Source organism: Prionailurus bengalensis, chromosome B4, assembly GCF_016509475.1.
Source record: "Prionailurus bengalensis isolate Pbe53 chromosome B4, Fcat_Pben_1.1_paternal_pri, whole genome shotgun sequence".
NCBI classification, from domain to species: Eukaryota; Metazoa; Chordata; class Mammalia; order Carnivora; family Felidae; genus Prionailurus; species Prionailurus bengalensis.
In genome coordinates, this window is record NC_057358.1 from 9745908 (window position 1) to 9763706 (window position 17799).

At 40.2% G+C, this 17799-nt stretch overlaps 1 protein-coding gene across 2 annotated transcripts in view; it reads left to right on the forward strand.

Annotated features, from left to right (window-relative positions):
- CELF2 (CUGBP Elav-like family member 2) overlaps positions 1-17799 on the forward strand; it is an 832664-nt gene that overhangs the window by 186158 nt on the left and 628707 nt on the right. For both annotated transcript variants that reach the window (XM_043563375.1, XM_043563374.1), the window contains exon 2: positions 14827-14866. The gene's annotated coding sequence lies outside the window, so the exon portion shown is untranslated. The remainder of the gene's footprint in view (positions 1-14826; positions 14867-17799) is intronic.

Below are 17799 nucleotides of genomic sequence, written 5' to 3' on the forward strand. Positions count from 1 at the left end.
CTGCTCCTGCTCTCTCTCTCAAAAATAAATAAACATTTTAAAAAAATTTAAAGAATGACCTATTTACATTCATTTTTTTTTTATTTTTAAGTTTATTTTTGAGAGAGAGAGTGCACAAACAGGAGGGGCAGAGAGAGAGGGAGAGAGAATCCCAAGCAGTCTCCGCACTGTCAGTGTGGAGCCCCACACAGAGCCTGATCCCATGAACTGTGATCATCATGACCTGAGCCAAAAACAAGAGTCAGACACTCAACAAACCGAGCCACCCAGCTGTCCCTACATTCATTTTTAAAAAGCAATTTGGAGAATCAAACATATTTCTATCCTTATTTCCTCTGCCTTTTCTCTTTCTCTCTCTCTTTTAATCCAAAGTCAACCTGAAGTAAATTGAAACTAAATGGAACACTCCATGGAACAGATGCATTGGTGTGCCATGCAACCCTGGGTAGCCACCAATCACTTCGGTTTCTCTCCCAGCTACCTTCGCCACAGTCCCTGTTCATCACAAGTTTATGATCAAAATAAGCAAAACTCAGAAAAGGATGCATTTCTCACATCTGCTTTTTTTTTTTAATTGAGGGATAATTTACACATAGTGAAATGCTCAGATCTTCAATGTGTGTCTTCAATCAGTTCTGATGAATGCAAATCGTGGGAAAAACATTTCTATCACCTTGGAAATTTCGTCCTGCTCCTCTCCAGTCACTTGCACATTCTCCTCCAAAGTAATCACTGATCTGATTTCCATCATTCTGGATTAGTTTTGTCTACTATAGACGTTTATTTAAATAGAACCATATAGTGCATATTTTCTTGTGTCTGGCTTCTTTCATTCTGCGTAGTATTTTTGAGATTCGCCTCTATTGTCGCCTTCACCAGTAATTCATTTTCTTTGTTGCTAAGTTGACTTTCATTTTAGGAACACACCACAGTTTGTTTTTTGTCATTCTTCTACGATGGACATCTGGGCTTCCAGGTTTTGGTCTTTTTGAATAAATCTGCTTTGAATGTTCTCATCCCTGGGTTTTTGTGGGCCTGTGTTTTTATTTCTCTGTGATAAATACCTAGGAGTGGAGTTACTGGTTTACATTATAACGATGTATCTTCATTTTACCAGATGAATTATATATGCGTAGATTTTAGAATATACATGAAATCAATTATTATAATTGTCCCAAGGATGTGAGCATGTTGTATAGCATGTTGCCTGTGTCTTGGGTTCTGTTCCCTTTCAGTAGAGGCTGAGACAGGGATTTTTGTGGAGATTACAACATTGAGATGGTGCCCCTGGGAGGAACTTGTTGGGGAGTGAGGGAAGCAGGGTAGAGTAGGGAAGAAGCCAAGCAAAGAGGTGGTTTCAGCTGAAGCCCAGCTTCACCCCCGTCCCACCGAAAGCTCCAGAGCATCTCACCACAAGGTAGGAGAGCTGGACACTTCACAGTTGTTTGTGGAAGACAGCCCCCATCCAGGGCAGTGGAGTTTCACGTGGAGGGAGGAGCCTCTCAGGCACCTTTTCGGTTTGGTGGCTCTTATAAGGACCAAGGGTAGTTCATTGGAGAAAAAAGCAACTATGAGCCATGAACAGCCAACACACAGCAACGGGGGAATGGGAGCATCGGCCTGGTCAAGGACATCTGGGCGGGGCTCAGACAGCATCCATTCTACCACATCAGTCCCTAGGATGCATAAATTATTTCCACACCACAGTTTACCTGCATTGGCTCAGGATAGGACAATCCAGACAAAGAAATGTGCTCAAACAGTACTCTGAAAGGCTCACTTCTGTGGCCCAGAGCTGATGACTCTAGATAACAGATATCTGCCCAGGCTTCTATCGACCTGAAAACTTGCATGACTTCCCAATAAGGAAAAAGCCAACAGTAGCTTTCAAACTGGAACTTCTGCCTAGTGACCTTGCCCTTCAGGGATGATGTGGCTGCTTTCTGAGGTCTTTCAGCCCTGATGTAGCTCCTAGTGGTGGCTGTTTACCCCTGTATCCTGGTGGTTCAGTCGCCACTTAATAACACTACAAATATAGTGCTATTAGTGCGATATAGTGCTACAAAAATAGATTTGTAGGCCTAGCAGGCTTGGCAGACATACGAAGAAGGGCATGGCTTGTGAAATTCATGTGCCTAAGAAGTCTCATTTCGCACTAAAAACTGACCCCTCCTCCACAGAGCAAGTGGTATCTTTCTTTGAGGGCTATTTTAATCCTAAATTGACAGCATAGGTATCGAAATGAATAAGAAAAGCTCACAAAATGGCAAAAAGTTAATACTATCTTTTTCCTAGCCAAACCAGCAATGTGGAGGGGTCGGTAGGTACAGGGGACTTTTAAGGTCCCAGATGATCTTTTGACCCAGTGACTCTGCTTTCTGATGTGTTCATTAGAGCACACATCAACCACTTCCTGAAAGAGAGGAGTGTCCCTGTAGCATCATAATGCGGCCATGGCAACGCCATGTCAAGATATCTTTCCATGACCTTTGTGGCTGTTTGTATGAAGAAAGCCCCATTCTGTCCTCACAGCCTGGACTCCACTGTTCTGGGATGTCTTATTCTCTGCAGTATAAAGAGCTGTTGTTCTACTTCTTAGAAATAAGATGGTGGTGGGAATGAGAGCTGTTATGGCAAACTCATCCCAGTTTATTATTTCCGTCAAAGAAAGGGAGGACATCCTCAGGCAGGCTTAGTTGAGGTTATTACAGGAGCTAAGAGGTGAAGCTGAAACACCTTTCATTTTAAGCCTGCAGCTGCCGTATATGCTCAAACTACTGTGAGGACGGACTTGCCCAAGGACAACAACCATGAACTTGAGCAAGGTTTATGAATCTTTGCTTATTTCTCTGGGGTTGTTCAATAGCAAGCAGCCACAAGTTAATATTTAGGGCCATTCAAGGTAAAAGGCTTACAAGTTGCAACTCATCCCCAGTTTTCCCCAAAGAATAAAAACACAAGAAAAATGTAGGGTATTTATACACCGATGAAGAAGAAGTGATCTTTCAATTTGAAATTGTGGTCATTATCTAAGTCCTATGATATTCATTTTGGCTACTAAAGCTGTCTAATCTATCTGCTAACTGTGCCCGAAGAAAATCTATGTCAGCAGCTGAACCAAGGGGGAAAGCAGGAAGAAGTACCTCAAGTTCATTATTTCTCATGCAATTCTAAGTCGTCAGGAAAGAGAGTAAGGCGGTTTGTGGATACAGGAAATGACATGGTAAGGTGATAAATAAAGCCTCAGTTGGCTGACCCTTTGAAAAATATCTTGAGGCTGACTATGTTTGCAATGACTTAGTACTGAAATCAGAGACACATGTCCCTGGCCCTGGATATCTGTGCTGTCCCTCAGAGATGAATCACAGCATGTAGCAGAAATATTATTACATTTCTAACTCGATAGTAGCAACATGTTATAGAATTAGGGCACAAATAGATCGTTCAGCATGCCATCTCCTGTTTTCTACCAGTAGTTAACCTATTAAAGCAAAAGAAATCCATTTTGTTGTAAGTGACATTTTGAAAGACGTACCGACTTTGAAAACTTACATTTATTTAGCCTTCTGGAGCTTACCTCGAAGAACTTTGAACTCTCCAAACAAATCAGGTTAAGGATAAGAACCACTGAAGATCAATGCATATTAACATCCTTAGGGTCAAAAAATTATGAATCCATTCAAAATCTGGGTAAAAGAGGGTAGACAAAAGCAGGAAGCCACAGTTTTGATAGTCCTAGCAGATCGCAAGCTGAAGATAAATTTTGAGCAATTGAAAAGGGTACAGATATCAATATAATGATGGTAACAGGGTGTTTGGGTGGCTCAGTCGGTTAGGCATCTGACTCCGGCTCAGGTCATGATCTTATGGTCCATGAGTTCAAGCCCCACGTTGGGCTCTGTGCTGATAGCTCAGAGCCTGGAGCCTACTTCAGATTCTGTTTCCGTCTCTCTCTCTCTGCCCCTCCCTTGCTCATGCTCCCTCTCTCTCTCTCTCAAAAATAAACACACACACACACACACACACACACATAATGATGGTAACAACTACAATTTTCTCTTTAGAATATGAGGCAAGAAGAGAAACCACCACTCAATTCCCATATACATTGTAACACTTTTTATTGGGACTGGTTTGGCATTCAACTTTTTACAAGGAGTATGGAAATACAAACATGATATGATATAAAAAAAATCTCTGTGATGAAAGATTAATGATAATAGGACTGTTTTCATTGGGAATAGGAAAGTGAAAAAAAAATACCCTTGTAGCAACCCTGGGGTATTTGAAGCAATATCACAAAGATGCAAAGTGGGTTTTCTCTATTTGTGCAAAGAAGACAAAAGAAAAAGTACAGAAGTTGCGTTGGGCTAGAAATTGTTGCACCTACTTTGTAATATTAGCATTGGGATAGCCCATTAAGGAAAAGTTTAGGATCCTAGAAATCTTTAAAAATAGCCAGGTATTGGGGCGCCTGGGTGGCTCAGTCGGTTGAGCGTCTGACTTCAGCTCAGGTCGTGATCTCGCGGTCCGTGAGTTCGAGCCCCGTGTTGGGCTCTGTGCTGACAGCTCGGAGCCTGCAGCCTGTTTCAGATTCTGTGTCTCCCTCTCTCTCTCTGACCCTCCCCCCATTCATGCTATGTCTCTCTCTGTCTCGAAAATAAATAAACGTTAAAAAAAATAAAGTAAAAAAAAAGCTAGGTAGAAGACAAACTGGGATCGGAATCCATCTGAACCATCTGCCTTCATTTCTACTAAACACACGATAAACTGAAAAGAATTTTTATGTCCGCCTTCACGGTAGCAGGCCGAGGTGTGTGAATTCGTCTTCACAGGCATATCCTGGGCCTGCATTCCTTGCCTCACAAAGTTGGATATGAGTAGTTTAAAATATTATTGAAATAGTTAAGACATTTTTGCGACTGCAGAGAGATGGTGGTGGGAATGAACTGTGCCAACTAAAATCATCATCATTCCAACAAATCAAATGTAACCAAGGAAAATAACAATACCAACAAATGAAGCCAGTGTGAAGCCACTCAGCACTGTGGTACTGGATTAATCATGTTGCTCTTTGAGAATTTAAAGCTTTTAATCATGTAGTGCTGTAAGTCTTTGGTTAAAATTCATGGGCACTTTACAGGTTTATTTGGCCCCCAGGGCCCCTGTATTGTTCACTAAGTACAATGAAAACCTGTTAAGAATAAAGAAGAAAAATTAATGTCAAACTGAATAAAAGAGCTGAAAAGGTCAAAACTTGTTCCTAGGGCCAAGGAGTATGCCTGCCCATGGAAAAGATCACAGAAATCAAATTTAAAAACAGAGCTTATGCCCATAAATTTGTGGAACTAGCAAAATTGTCTGCAAATCGGCTTTCCGATGGCTCTGCGTTACAAACACATAATATGCACAAGAATATATTATGGATATACATAAACATATGTATAAGCAAGAAAGAAATTTCTACTTTTTCTTATAATCCAAATACCTTGAATTATCTCTTTAATTATCTGTCCTCAAGAAAATAAGAGCAGGCCCCCCTTGGAAGATCCATGTCTAGCCTGGATACATAAACCTACCGACGGGCATTAAAATTCTGTATCGAATGAGCACTCACTTTATAGTTGAAAATAAATATAATTAATACTGATATAATAAAGCAAATATCATGTTATTCTTTAATTTCAATTTCAATACATCACAAGTTAGTTTTAAAAGAAGGGTAATGCTCTATTTTTGCAAATCACTTATCACTAAACTCTAGGAGCTAGGATTGCTCAGGGGAGGTAGGGCTGGATATATCAGCACCTTGCAAACTGTTCCTAAAAGTTAAGGTGCACAGATAACTCATTGGGTAGAAAAGTTCATAAAATTTTAAGGAAGAAGAAAAGATAAAGTTCCACGGAAAGTATTTGTGCAAGTTTATCCCAGTCACCAGCAACTCATGGTTCAGGAATGGAGCTAAAGTCCTTGAAACCTGTAATAGGGTTCCAGCCCTCCAGTCAGGCCCCAGGGATCCTAAGGGTTGGGGACTTTCTCAGCAGGCTTCGTCCTTCTCCCTGGTTATGAAGGGAGAAGAATCTTCCTGTGGCTCTGTTGCCATCTGGGGTAGGTGTCCGGGCATCTCAGAGTTGCTGATTTCCATGGTCACCTCTTGGGTTCCTAAATCCCCTCGCCAACCAAGCAGTGCCAATCCATTCTTTCCATTCAGGACCCTCAGAGTTTTACCTTTCCCCTGTTCTGGGAGAAGAGTCCCAGCCAGGCACCAGTGACTGAGTAGATTTGTAGAGTCCTACTGGTCAAATTAGTTCCAGGTCAAAGGGCCTACGTGGATTCAGTGTCTCCCCAGGGGACAGGAGTGGGGGGGGGGGGGAGGAAGGTCACAGGTCAGTGCCCTGCATAGCCCCAGGCAGCCCAACAATGGTGACAGCTCTGCCTCCAACCGGCCCGTGACCTCAAGCAGCCCACATCAGTTCTGCCCTTTGAACGAAGCAGAAGAAACCAGGAAGGGTCTCAAGCGGTAATGTGAGTAGCTCAGAGGGCGAGGGAAGGAAAGCCTCGAAATGACTTGTCTCAGAATCACCCAAGGTTCCTGCCTGAAAGGGAAGTTTGTATGCCAGCAAGAAAGAGGCTAGCTAGTTCACCTCACAGCCGAGTCTGAGGATTTTTCGTTGCGTATACATGTTCACACACACGCACACCTCAGCCTACGTTTATTAAGCCGAAGGCCCTCCGAAGTGTATCAGATGAGAACCTGATGGAGTTCTAAAGAATAGAAAGGAGAATGAATACACATTCTAGATAATCCAAAGGGTCCCTGTTTCATTTGAAAATGTTTTAAGATGTCAGGTTGAAAGGCACCATGCTATTTGAATAAATGAATCAATCCACCAGCACGGTAACTGTGGCAGTTAGAGCTATTATCGCGCAAACAGGCAACTTTAAAAAAAATATATTGTGCAATAGAATCAGGAAAAGTGTCTGGGGTCAGCCTTTTATTATAGTGACTGCCTATATCAGTGGATGTTGTGAAAATCAAACAAGTATTTGTTTTGGAAAAAACAAAACATTCAAAATGCCTTCCTGCCTTTAGCTCCTTCCAAATAAATGAAAGCGTATGTATTTCTGACTTTGGGCTAGTGTTCTCAGGTGTTGGCACACTGCAATGGAGACATTTTTAAGTGTTAAGAGGCCACAGGAATAGTTGCCAAGCTGGTCACAACTAAATCGGTCTTGAAATGTTTCCTATAACTCAAAAAGCATTATTGAAGTTTTTGAATATGTCCCCTAAATTTCAAGGAGTCGTTTTATTTTTATCTGCAGGAGCAGTATTACACTTATTGCTGGATCTTTTAAACACTCTGTGGTGTGTGTGGGCTTATGCAAATTTGATTTTTCAAAGGCGCCCCTGTGAATGCACATGCCATTAGTCCCAATCCACTGGAACCCCTGGGATCAGTGCACAAGGTGGAATCAGAAGAAGTTCAGATGGAAATAAAATTGAGCCCTTTTAGCTCTCCAGGGGCGTATCCCATACCATTTCCCAGTAGGGATTTTGCTGGGCATCTCGGAATGACAGCTCCTTTTAGCTTTTTATCCTGAAGCCTAACCCCGTGGTTCTCTGCACAACCTCACAGTAGTCCTTTTGACTACATTAACTGCTCAGATCATGTGCCCCAAAGAGGCACAGCTTCGCAATAGCAGCCAAGCAAGTATTTCCGTTTTCTCAGCTGTTCAAAGGGATGAAATGGACAATCGTGGCAAAACAGCAGCCTAGAGGGAGAGATGAGCCACCCAGAACTTAGAGTGAACATTTCTCGAGTACTGTGAATCGCTTCCCCTTTTAACATTTGTAGCAGTTTTATTGCAGTGTAGCTGACATACAACGAGCTGTACATATTAAAACATGTCATGTGTAAGTTTTACCATGTGTAGTCATCCCTGGGACCTTCACCGTTGTCAGGAGAGCATGTCACATTCTCCTCGGCTCTCTTTCCAATCCTTCCCTCCCATCACCCCCTGCATTGCTCAGCCCCATCCCCCAATTTGCGACCTTCATCTGTTAAGGAAGCCAAAAAAGTTGTCCCACCAGAATGGCCCACCTTCTGGATTTGACTGGTTACTCCCTCTTGGTGCCGTTTAGCTCATTCCTCTGTCTGCCACGTTTCCTATAAAGTGGAAGGTGCAATTTAGAGGCCTGATGAATTTGTGTTAAGCATTTTGGGCTAAAAACAACATATGTATTAAGTGTCATGTCCTATCCGAGATACTTAATATTGGGTTGACCCAACTGTTTCTATCTTACTTTCTCTGAAACTAGCTTTTATTTGTTGTTGTTTTATTATTTGCTGTTTTGTTTTTCGTGATTTCTTTTTTTCCCCCCCTAAAAACTACGCGTAGAAAAAAAAAACACCTAGAAACTTGAGCAAGAATATTACTTGGGTTATAGTTCATGGAGTTTTAACATTGTCTCTATTACAAACTATTTGTATGTCCACTCCTGACTGTGAGGAGAGGTAGCTTAATCGTGGCTTTCAGTGGCAATAGATGTGGGTTTGAATGGTGGCCCTCTCACTGAAAGTAAGTAGTGTGGTCTTGGAAGATGTACTTTTCTCCTCTCAGCTTTAACTTCCTCACCTGCAAAATTAGAGATTAAAATGTCAGCTCAAATTCCCTGAAAGGTTGGTTATATAAATTAAAAGAGATAACATATCAGTTGTTTTGAGAAGAGTAAAATCCTAATCAAGTAAAAGCTTTCATTATGCTGATGCTCCTTTGAGATCAGGAAGAATCCTAAGAATTGAATTGCACCGGTGGCAACATGGAGACACAGAGAGAACTAGTGTAATGACTTTACAGAGCTGGGAACAGAACATCATCTTGTTGGCTCCCATCAGACTACAGTGTTAAAAGCTGAATGACGTGATTTTATTTCCAAACTATGCATGATATATTCTTCCTAAAGGGGTCGTGCAAATCTTGGTCCTACTTAGAAAGTAGAGTTGCCTTGCTCAGAGCCAGGACCCAAACACATAGAAGAATAACAGGGCTGTCATCTACTCTCACTCCCAAAATGCAGTCGGCACACTACCTAGGTCGAAGCATGCATTTTTGCAACACACCCCATGCTTACCTGCCATTGCTAATGTCACCTCTTTCATGACATATTCATTTATCCTCACAAGATATAATTTCCTTTCCCTCTGAACCCTAGGCAATTTACCTTGAACTTTTCTTAGAGATCTTACACATTTTTCATAGTATAATTGCTGCTTATTTAAGATTGCATTCTCTGGCAGGCAAGGACCGAGTCTCATACATGGTTTAAGCGGAGCACATATTTAGCATACGCTTGCTGAATGCTGAAAGTGGACTTTCAGTCCCAGCCTGAGTTTCCAGTGAGAGTAATCACACCCTTACTGATGGGCCAGCCCAGCTGTAACCACTAGACAAAACAGGTCACTTACCAAACAACAAAATTCTGATCATACCTTGAAAAAAGATAAAACAGGTAGTTTACAGCTTAGCTCTTAGGCTTTTAATAACTGTGAATGCCATATTTAAATTTGGGGAATTAAATCAAAACTGTCTTTATAATTAGTCATTTTTCTAAGGGCTGGGTAAGCTAAATACTTAACCTCTAATTTTCTCCATTTATTAACAATATAAAATCTTTTAATATAGTCCCAAGAAAAAAAGCAGAGCAATTCAGGCCAGCTGCTCATGGTTTTATTTGACAGCTCTAAGGTAATGATGACCATTAGCAATGTATAGTCTGGGGAAAGAAATCTGCCAAGGATCATTCCCTGGGGACATTCGAGTATACATTTACATGATGTTAATAAGATGCTTTTAGAGGACCAAATCTTTTACATCCTTAAAATTATATAGAAGCCAAGTAAGTACCATTCATATAATGGCAAAATGAATCTTAAGGCTTGTGGACAGGGCCACGGGATGCAACCTTTTCTGCTTGGCCGTAGAATGTGAAGCCGCCACAAGGTTCTGCCTGGCCTTAAGCACATGGATTATATGGCGACAGTAGGAACCAGCTGCCCCTTTTGGAAGCTTAGAAGCAGTTCTGACATTTTAGGGTTAGTGTTTTTCCAAGTTTCTTTGAGACCATCAATATCAGAATGACTTGGGTAGTTCTGGAAAGTGCATATCCCTGGGGCCCCAATACAAAATACTGAAGCCGTATCTCTGGACTGGGACCTAGGAATCAGAGTTTCTACAAAAGTTCCATGAACTTGTGATTGTTACACACAAAAATTTGAGACCTCCCTTAGTGAATCTGAGTCCCATCTTCAACATGCAGTGCTGCTACCCAGCACTTTGCTCTCCATCACCACGTTCTTTCCTTGGAAGCAGCCTAGCGTTTAGTGCTTTAAATGGCCCAAATATGGCCGCCGCGGCTTTGGGAGAATCCTAACTGCTATCTGCTACACAATGAAACAAGTTGCCACGGGTCAATTTGATTGAGTTGTTCTGTTGGCCAGAACAATCAATGAGAGTGGCCTGATTATTTGGGGCCACATGAACAATAGAATCAGATGAAGCCCTGCTAATGCAATTACCAGCAATTGACTTCCGACCATGGGTCCGGGTGAATTCAAAAAGGCAGTCACTTTATAAGATGACCTGGTAAGTTTCTGTCTTCGGTCTGTATGTATCCCTCTGTCTGAGCAGACCCCTGATAGAGGGCTTTAGCAAAATTCTACTTCTTTGGCATACTTTGACTATTCTACACAACTAGTTACCACCCATCCTTGTGGTGTCTGCCTTTGTTACCTATAATGTTATTACATTAAAAGAGATATTCATGGGGCGTCTTGATGGCTCAGTCAGTTAAGTGTCTGACTATGGCTCAGGTCAGTGATCTTGTGGTTCATGAGTTCAAGCTCAGCATCAGGCTCTCTGTTGTCAGCACGTGGCCTACTTGGGATCCTCTGTCTTCCTCTCTCTCTGCTCTTCCCCCACTTACGGTCTCTCTCAAAAATAAATAAACATAAAAGAGAGAGAGAGATTCATGCCCCTAACATCTAACAAAAATGTTTCTAAACTATTGATTTTTACGTTATTTTTAAAGGTCAGTAAATTATATCTGATACTTTGAGAAGTTAAATGAATACTTAAAATTGCTTTACCTGTAACCATATTAAAATATCTCTATTTGGGGGCTATCATCAGACTTATCAGATACTAAGCAGTAGCAATTGCTAAAGAAGTTCAGTGATCTGACTATAAAGAATCATGTACTTTTTTTAAGCTACTCTTTGCTGCTTGGAAGATGATAGTGGTCTTTCTATTTGACAGTATTGCATGTTCTGTGTGGACACTCAATGGTTGCAAAAAGTCTGGAAACTGGGCACAAATGGATCTCTGTGGACATAGGGGACCAAGTGTTGATAGGTTTAAATCCTTCTTGCAGTCAATCAGTTTAAAATTACTTACCCACAAACATAATAGTCCCAGAACTGGGGTAGTGCTTCAAGGGGGAGAGAAATCTCAGTTCCTGTTCATGGAAGAGGTTATAGTTCATTGTTGTGATCATGTGTGATTCTCCTGTGTAACTGAGATGTTAGTCATTTCATCTAACCTATACAAAGGTAGTTCATTCTGTTACACCTAAATAAAAACAAGAGAAATCAAACATTACTTTCCAAGATACACATGTAAGTGGAACAGAGTTTCCAAGATTCCAGCAAATAGCAAATAAAACAAACTAAAACTGATGTTCTAGCACATGACCATGGGAATTGTGATTTTGATCCTTGAACAACAAAGTGACTTTTTTGGTGAAAAATAGGTTATAGTCCTTGAGTAATAAGACAAAGGACAAAATGGCAACATTTTGTGTAGCTGAATGATTCTGATGCTACATTGTACCGTGTGTGTGTGTGTGTGTGTGTGTGTGTGTTTATAGTAACATGCTCTATCGGGAGTTTTTACCTTTTTTAAAAAAATATTGAGATATCATAAATACAGGAGAGTATATAAAATGTATAAGTAAAGCTTGAAGAATAATTATATGTTGGGGGTGGCTCAGTTGGTTGAGTGTCTGACTTCAGCTCAGGTCATGATCTCACAGCTCATGAGTTCGAGCCCCACATTGAGCCCTTGCTGACAGCTCTGAGCCTGGAGCCTGCTTTGGATTCTCTGTCTCCCTCTCTTTCTGCCCCTCCCCAGCTCATGTTCTGTCTCTCTCTCTGAAAAATAAATAAACATTAAAATAATTTAAAAAATAAAAAAGAATAATTACATGTTAGTATCCATTTAATTACCATCAGATCCTAGGATGCTAGCATACTAGAAACTACGTGTCATGCCCACTACCCAATCTTGGTAACCATTGACATGATTTTTTGTGATATATATGTATGTATGTGTATATAAATTTTTTTTTAATGTACACATACTACAGTTTTTAGGAGTCCCCAAGCCCATGCTTACTCTGACACCAGCTATAAGTTAGCAGGCCCCCCAAACCAACCTCAGGTTCCATAATTTGCTGGAAGGACAACACCGAACTCACTGAAGCTGCTATTCTCACAGTTATGGTTTATTACAGTCAAAGGACAGAAAAACAGCCAAGGGAAGCAGCACATGGAACAGTGTCCAGGAAGGCTCCAAGTACACAGCACTTAGCGGTCCTTTCCCAGTGGCACTGTGTGGACAGTGCTTACTTCTCCCACAGATGACACGTGACAATATATACATAGCATTACCAACCACAGAAGCCCACCCAAGCCTTGGTGTTCCGAGTTTTTATTGGGGCTTAGTCACATAAACATGGCTGATCACCTGCTGGGCTAACCTTAGTCTCCAGCCCCTCCAGAAGTTGAGGTGATATGCATGATCCAAGGCTTCCCTATGTACCATAAATCCCGTCGGTATTATATACTATCTGGTGCAACCTGAGGCCCCCGGACAAACAATGATACTCTTATCAGGCAGCCTATTCCAAGGGCTTCAAAATTATCTCCCAAGAGCCAAGGGCAAAGGCCAGACCTCTCTTTGACCAAGGTTAACTCTTTACTACACATGGGTGAATATACATGTTATGCATATATATATTTTCATTAAAAATATATTTTGATTGTTTCTGTTTTTAAACATCATACAAAGGCTTCATTTAAATCATTATATATATATCATGTGTTTTGCTTCTTTTTTATTCATTCCATACTGTGTTAATGTTCTAGGTATTTTTATCAAATATTAAGGAGAGTCTTGAAGTTTTATTATAAGATGAAAAGTAGATTTGATAAGTAACTATAGTATAGCAATAAAGCCAACTTAGAACTTCCTGCACAAACAGTTAAGGACTCCATTTTTTCATAAGTATGCCCTTTATGATCTGTGATGAGTGACTTAGATGACCCCAGAATGAAATGTAGTCATTTTTATTTTAATAAAAGCTATCACTCACCTATCTATATTGATTAACATTAATTATTAGGGTCTCATCACATTAGCCTCCTTATCCCCAACAAAGATGAAATCAATCACAGCCTAAGCCAGGGGTCAATACATTTTTTCTTAAAGGACTAGGTAGTAAATAGTATAAATTTTGTAGGTCCTATCCCTTCTGATCCTACTCACCTCTACAGTTGTAGAATGAGAGTAGCCATAGACAAATGTAAACAAGTATGTGTGGTTGTTTTCCAATAAACCTTTATTAATGGAAACTGAAATTTGAATTTTGTAGAATTTTCATATGCTGTGAGATATGATTTTTCTTTTGATTTTTCAGGCATATAATAAGGTAAAAAAAAACATTTGGGGGTGCCCAGGTGGCTCAGTCGGTTAAACATAGACTTCAGCTCAGGTTATGGTCTCATGGTTTGTGAGTTCGAGCCCCACATTGGGCTCCTCACTGACAGTGCAGAGCCTGCTTGGGACTCTCTCTCTCCCTCTCTCTTTGCCTCTCCCCCACTTGTGCTTTCTGTCTCTCTCTCTCTCAAAGTAAATAAATAAACTTTTTTTTTTTTAAGGGAGAAACCATTTGTAGTTCATGAGTCCTATGAAAACAGGTAGCAGGCTGGATTTGGCCCACAGGCTATACTTTGACAACTTCTGACCCAGGCCAATGGATTCCGAGTTTCTAGAATTGGGTTCAGGTTTTCTATTTATAATAGAATACTCCTCACCTCTCACTAATTCATCAATCTTATACCTCTGACAATCACAAAAATGAATTGTAACTCATATGAAACACTTCAGAACCCAATTTTTATTGTCTGACAAAAAAAACAATGTTACATATAGTAAATGGATCTTAGTAAGCATTGGACCAGAATAACTAGCTGACGTTCTATACTTTACACCATAAGTAAAACAGACCAAGCAGATTCCCATAATAATCTCTGACATTAAGTCCCTGGATAGAATTTTGATGGCAGAAGAAAGGCATTAATTTTCCTCCTGCCCCCAATTCAATTGATATGGATCAAATAAAAGGTAAACATCAGACATCAAAATCCCCAAGGTAATATAGACAAACTCTAATAAAAATCTCATCAACACAGATGTGGCAGAAATCAGAAATCAATTAATGCAGTGCTATCGTTTTACTCTGAGAATTGAAGAGGTCCCTGGCAAGTAAATTTCACTTCTGCCTTCACTTTAGGTCCATGAGCACAATGAGCAATCTGCAATAGCAAGTCACACAAAAGTCATCTCATTTGCTTGTTATACATTGCTTTCACTGCAACTTTTTTTAATAAAAAAGTGAGCAATTTTTTTAAGGATATGTTAGCATAGAATATCTTTCTCAAATTCAGGGACTGAACTTAATTACTTTTTTTTTTTTTTCATCTTCAGGTCTACAGAACTAAAGAAAGGAGTTATCCAGCTAAGGCAGGTAAGAGCTTCCTTCTTCTGCAGGCTTAAGATGGACTGCTTGAAGACACCTGTTAAAGGTAGTGGTGGTGGCTTAATCACATGGATTCGCTTATCCGATTTCTGCTTCCTAATATAAGAGTAGGGCTGTTGTTTCTCTTTGGATTTTTCTCTTCTGGATGTTGTTTACTATTGAGTCTGATCCTTTGTCTCTTTGGATCCCATTTATATAAAAGCCTACCTGTTGTTGGATATTGAAATTCCTGTATGACTAGTTGATTTCATATTCTACTCTTGGTTATTTTGTTGCAAGGTGTTTTGTTTTCTTAAAGCATTAGCTTCTCTTAAAATATTTTGAATAAGGTTATTGGGAGAATGTTCAGAAAATTAGGCACATGGGTATAGTTTTTAGGTTGTAAACAGTCGACTATACACCAACCCTGTCACTCCTCAATTGACAAAATGGCACACCACACCCAATGACTGTCAATATCACAGTCACCTGTTCATGCCACTCAGCAAGGCTCTGTGGAAAGAGGTCATATTTATTTTTTTTGTTTCTGTGATTCCAAGTATCAAAATACTAATGTCCATATTTGAAAGAATAATTAAGTCCCCTTAAATAACGTAACACAGGTGATTTCCTGACTGTGGTATTTCTGTATCTAGACCTGTGAAGATTTATACAGTGCCCATGTCTCAAGACAACCCAGAAGAACACAGAAACTAATCAACCACTTTCAAGTCATGCTTACAGTAAAGCTATTCAGAATCCTTTTCCTTTTTCTTTTAGGTTTTTAAATATCATTTCCATTGAGTATTGAGGACCACAAACTCAGGAACATTGTTACTGATAAATGATTTCTATTAATAGCCATTTTATTCATTAGAGCTTTTTAATTTGTTTTGGTTTTGTTGATTTTATGCTTGTGTTTTTTTTTTTCAACACATTCCATTTTTCTGTTTCTTTTCAATGTTTTAATCCAATTACCAGCCCGGTAAACAAGCATTTGCCACATCTACAGTAGAGGCACTGAACTGTGAATAGAAGTGATTTCTGATTACAGACAGGCTAATTTTCAAGGGACAAGAGGAACAAAATGCAGTGAACTGAATAAAAGAATAATGGAAAATACCTTGTTAGGTGACATATGGCACAGATTTAGAGCCACAGATTGGAAAGGAAAAAGTTACTTAATCCTAAAATACATATGCATTGCGTGGATCATAGTTATGATCTGGATCATGTATGATCTCTTGGTTATGAGAGGAAAGATATTTTACACATTTTATTGTTCAGCAGTGTTCATTAATATTAGGATTAGCCTCTCTAATTGAGAGCGTGGCAAAAAAAACCAGTTCAGACCCTGTCAAGCCCCAGAGTTTTGTAAAGAGAGCCAAAGGCAGAGGCCATTAGGCAAGAGTGTCTCCAGAGATCTGGAGTTTCTTTTCCTTCTCGCTCTTTCTTGTCCCCTTTCTCCACCTCTTTTTATAATTTCTACCTCCATGGCCTCCTACTCTTACCAAACCAAACCAAACAAACAACAACAAAGAAAAAAACCCTCTCAAACTTCCTGTACCTAGAGGAATGATTAATAGCATTTGGGGACTTATCCATGTTGTGATTTTTCACACATTGCATGGCATTCATGCCTTGGGCTAAAGGGAGAAAGTAGTGATAATAGAGAATTATGATTGCTTTAATATGAGCCAACAGACGGGTGAACATTCTAGGTAGTAATAGGACGTTCACAGATCTGCCTAAGTCGTGGGGGTCTCAATGCAAAGTGGGTTTCTCCTCCATGAATGTGAGGGCTGACCATGATTACTTATTGGAGTCAGAGTCAAAACAAAGTGAATCTAGAAACTCGATGCAGATGCTTCTTACCAGTCTCGCCAGGAATATGAATGATAGAGGGGATGGGAATGGAAAGCCCTTTATATTGGCAGAGGGTTAGGTAGAATAAAAATCACAAATAATGAGTGCTTTGTCAAATTAGGCCACCTTCCATCACAAGAATAGAATGTCTTGCTTTGAAGCTCCGAAATCAGAGAAACAACATTCATGGCCTTCTGAATCTTCAAGAAAACTAGCAGGCACCTAATATTCATAGCACTGGAAGCCACTTCACTGAGCCTTTAACCACTGTGAGTTAAGATTCCTACCTACTGATGAATTCTCTTTGGTCACAGCAAAGCTAACAAAAGGCAGGAGGCTAAACACAAATGACCACTGGAGACCAAAATATCAATCTCTTAGGAGAAAAGAAGAGGTTGAGAGGGTTTTCAGAACAAATGGAATGCAGCAGTGGAAAGCAGAGCAACTCTTAATTTGCTCAGTGCAACGCATGGATTTGATGATCCTTGGGGGAAGGGGTGTCCAGAGGTAGATAGATCAGCTCAAATTTTGGCCCGGCACTCCTCTTCTCAGAGGCCAAAAGAAACTAGATCGAACACCTGTCTTCTGATGGTTTTATGCAGTACAGTCTGATTCTACTTAGCAATGCAGCTTAACACATTTCTTTCCATTCTTTAGGCAAACATTGAATCATAACACTTTGCACAGTATTTAAAAGACATTTAGCTGCCAAATTATGAATAAAATGGGTGATTTAGACACTGGAATCCAAAGCCTGATGTCACTTTTATCATCCCATTTCATTATATACTATAAACTGCAGAGCTGTAACTTATAATGACAATGACGATCACACACAATATATTCTGTAGATTTACTTCTAATGCTAACAGACTGTGTTTTAGACAGACTGTATAGTCCATATACATCTAACACACAGGACTTTTGAGTTTAGTTTCAGTGGTTTTATAAGATGTCTCATGGGGCCCTGGGTAGCTCAGTCAGTTAAGCATCTGGCTCTTGATTTTGGCTCAGATCATGATCTCACGGTTCATGAGATCAGGCCCTGAGTCTGGCTCTGCACTGACAGTGTGGAA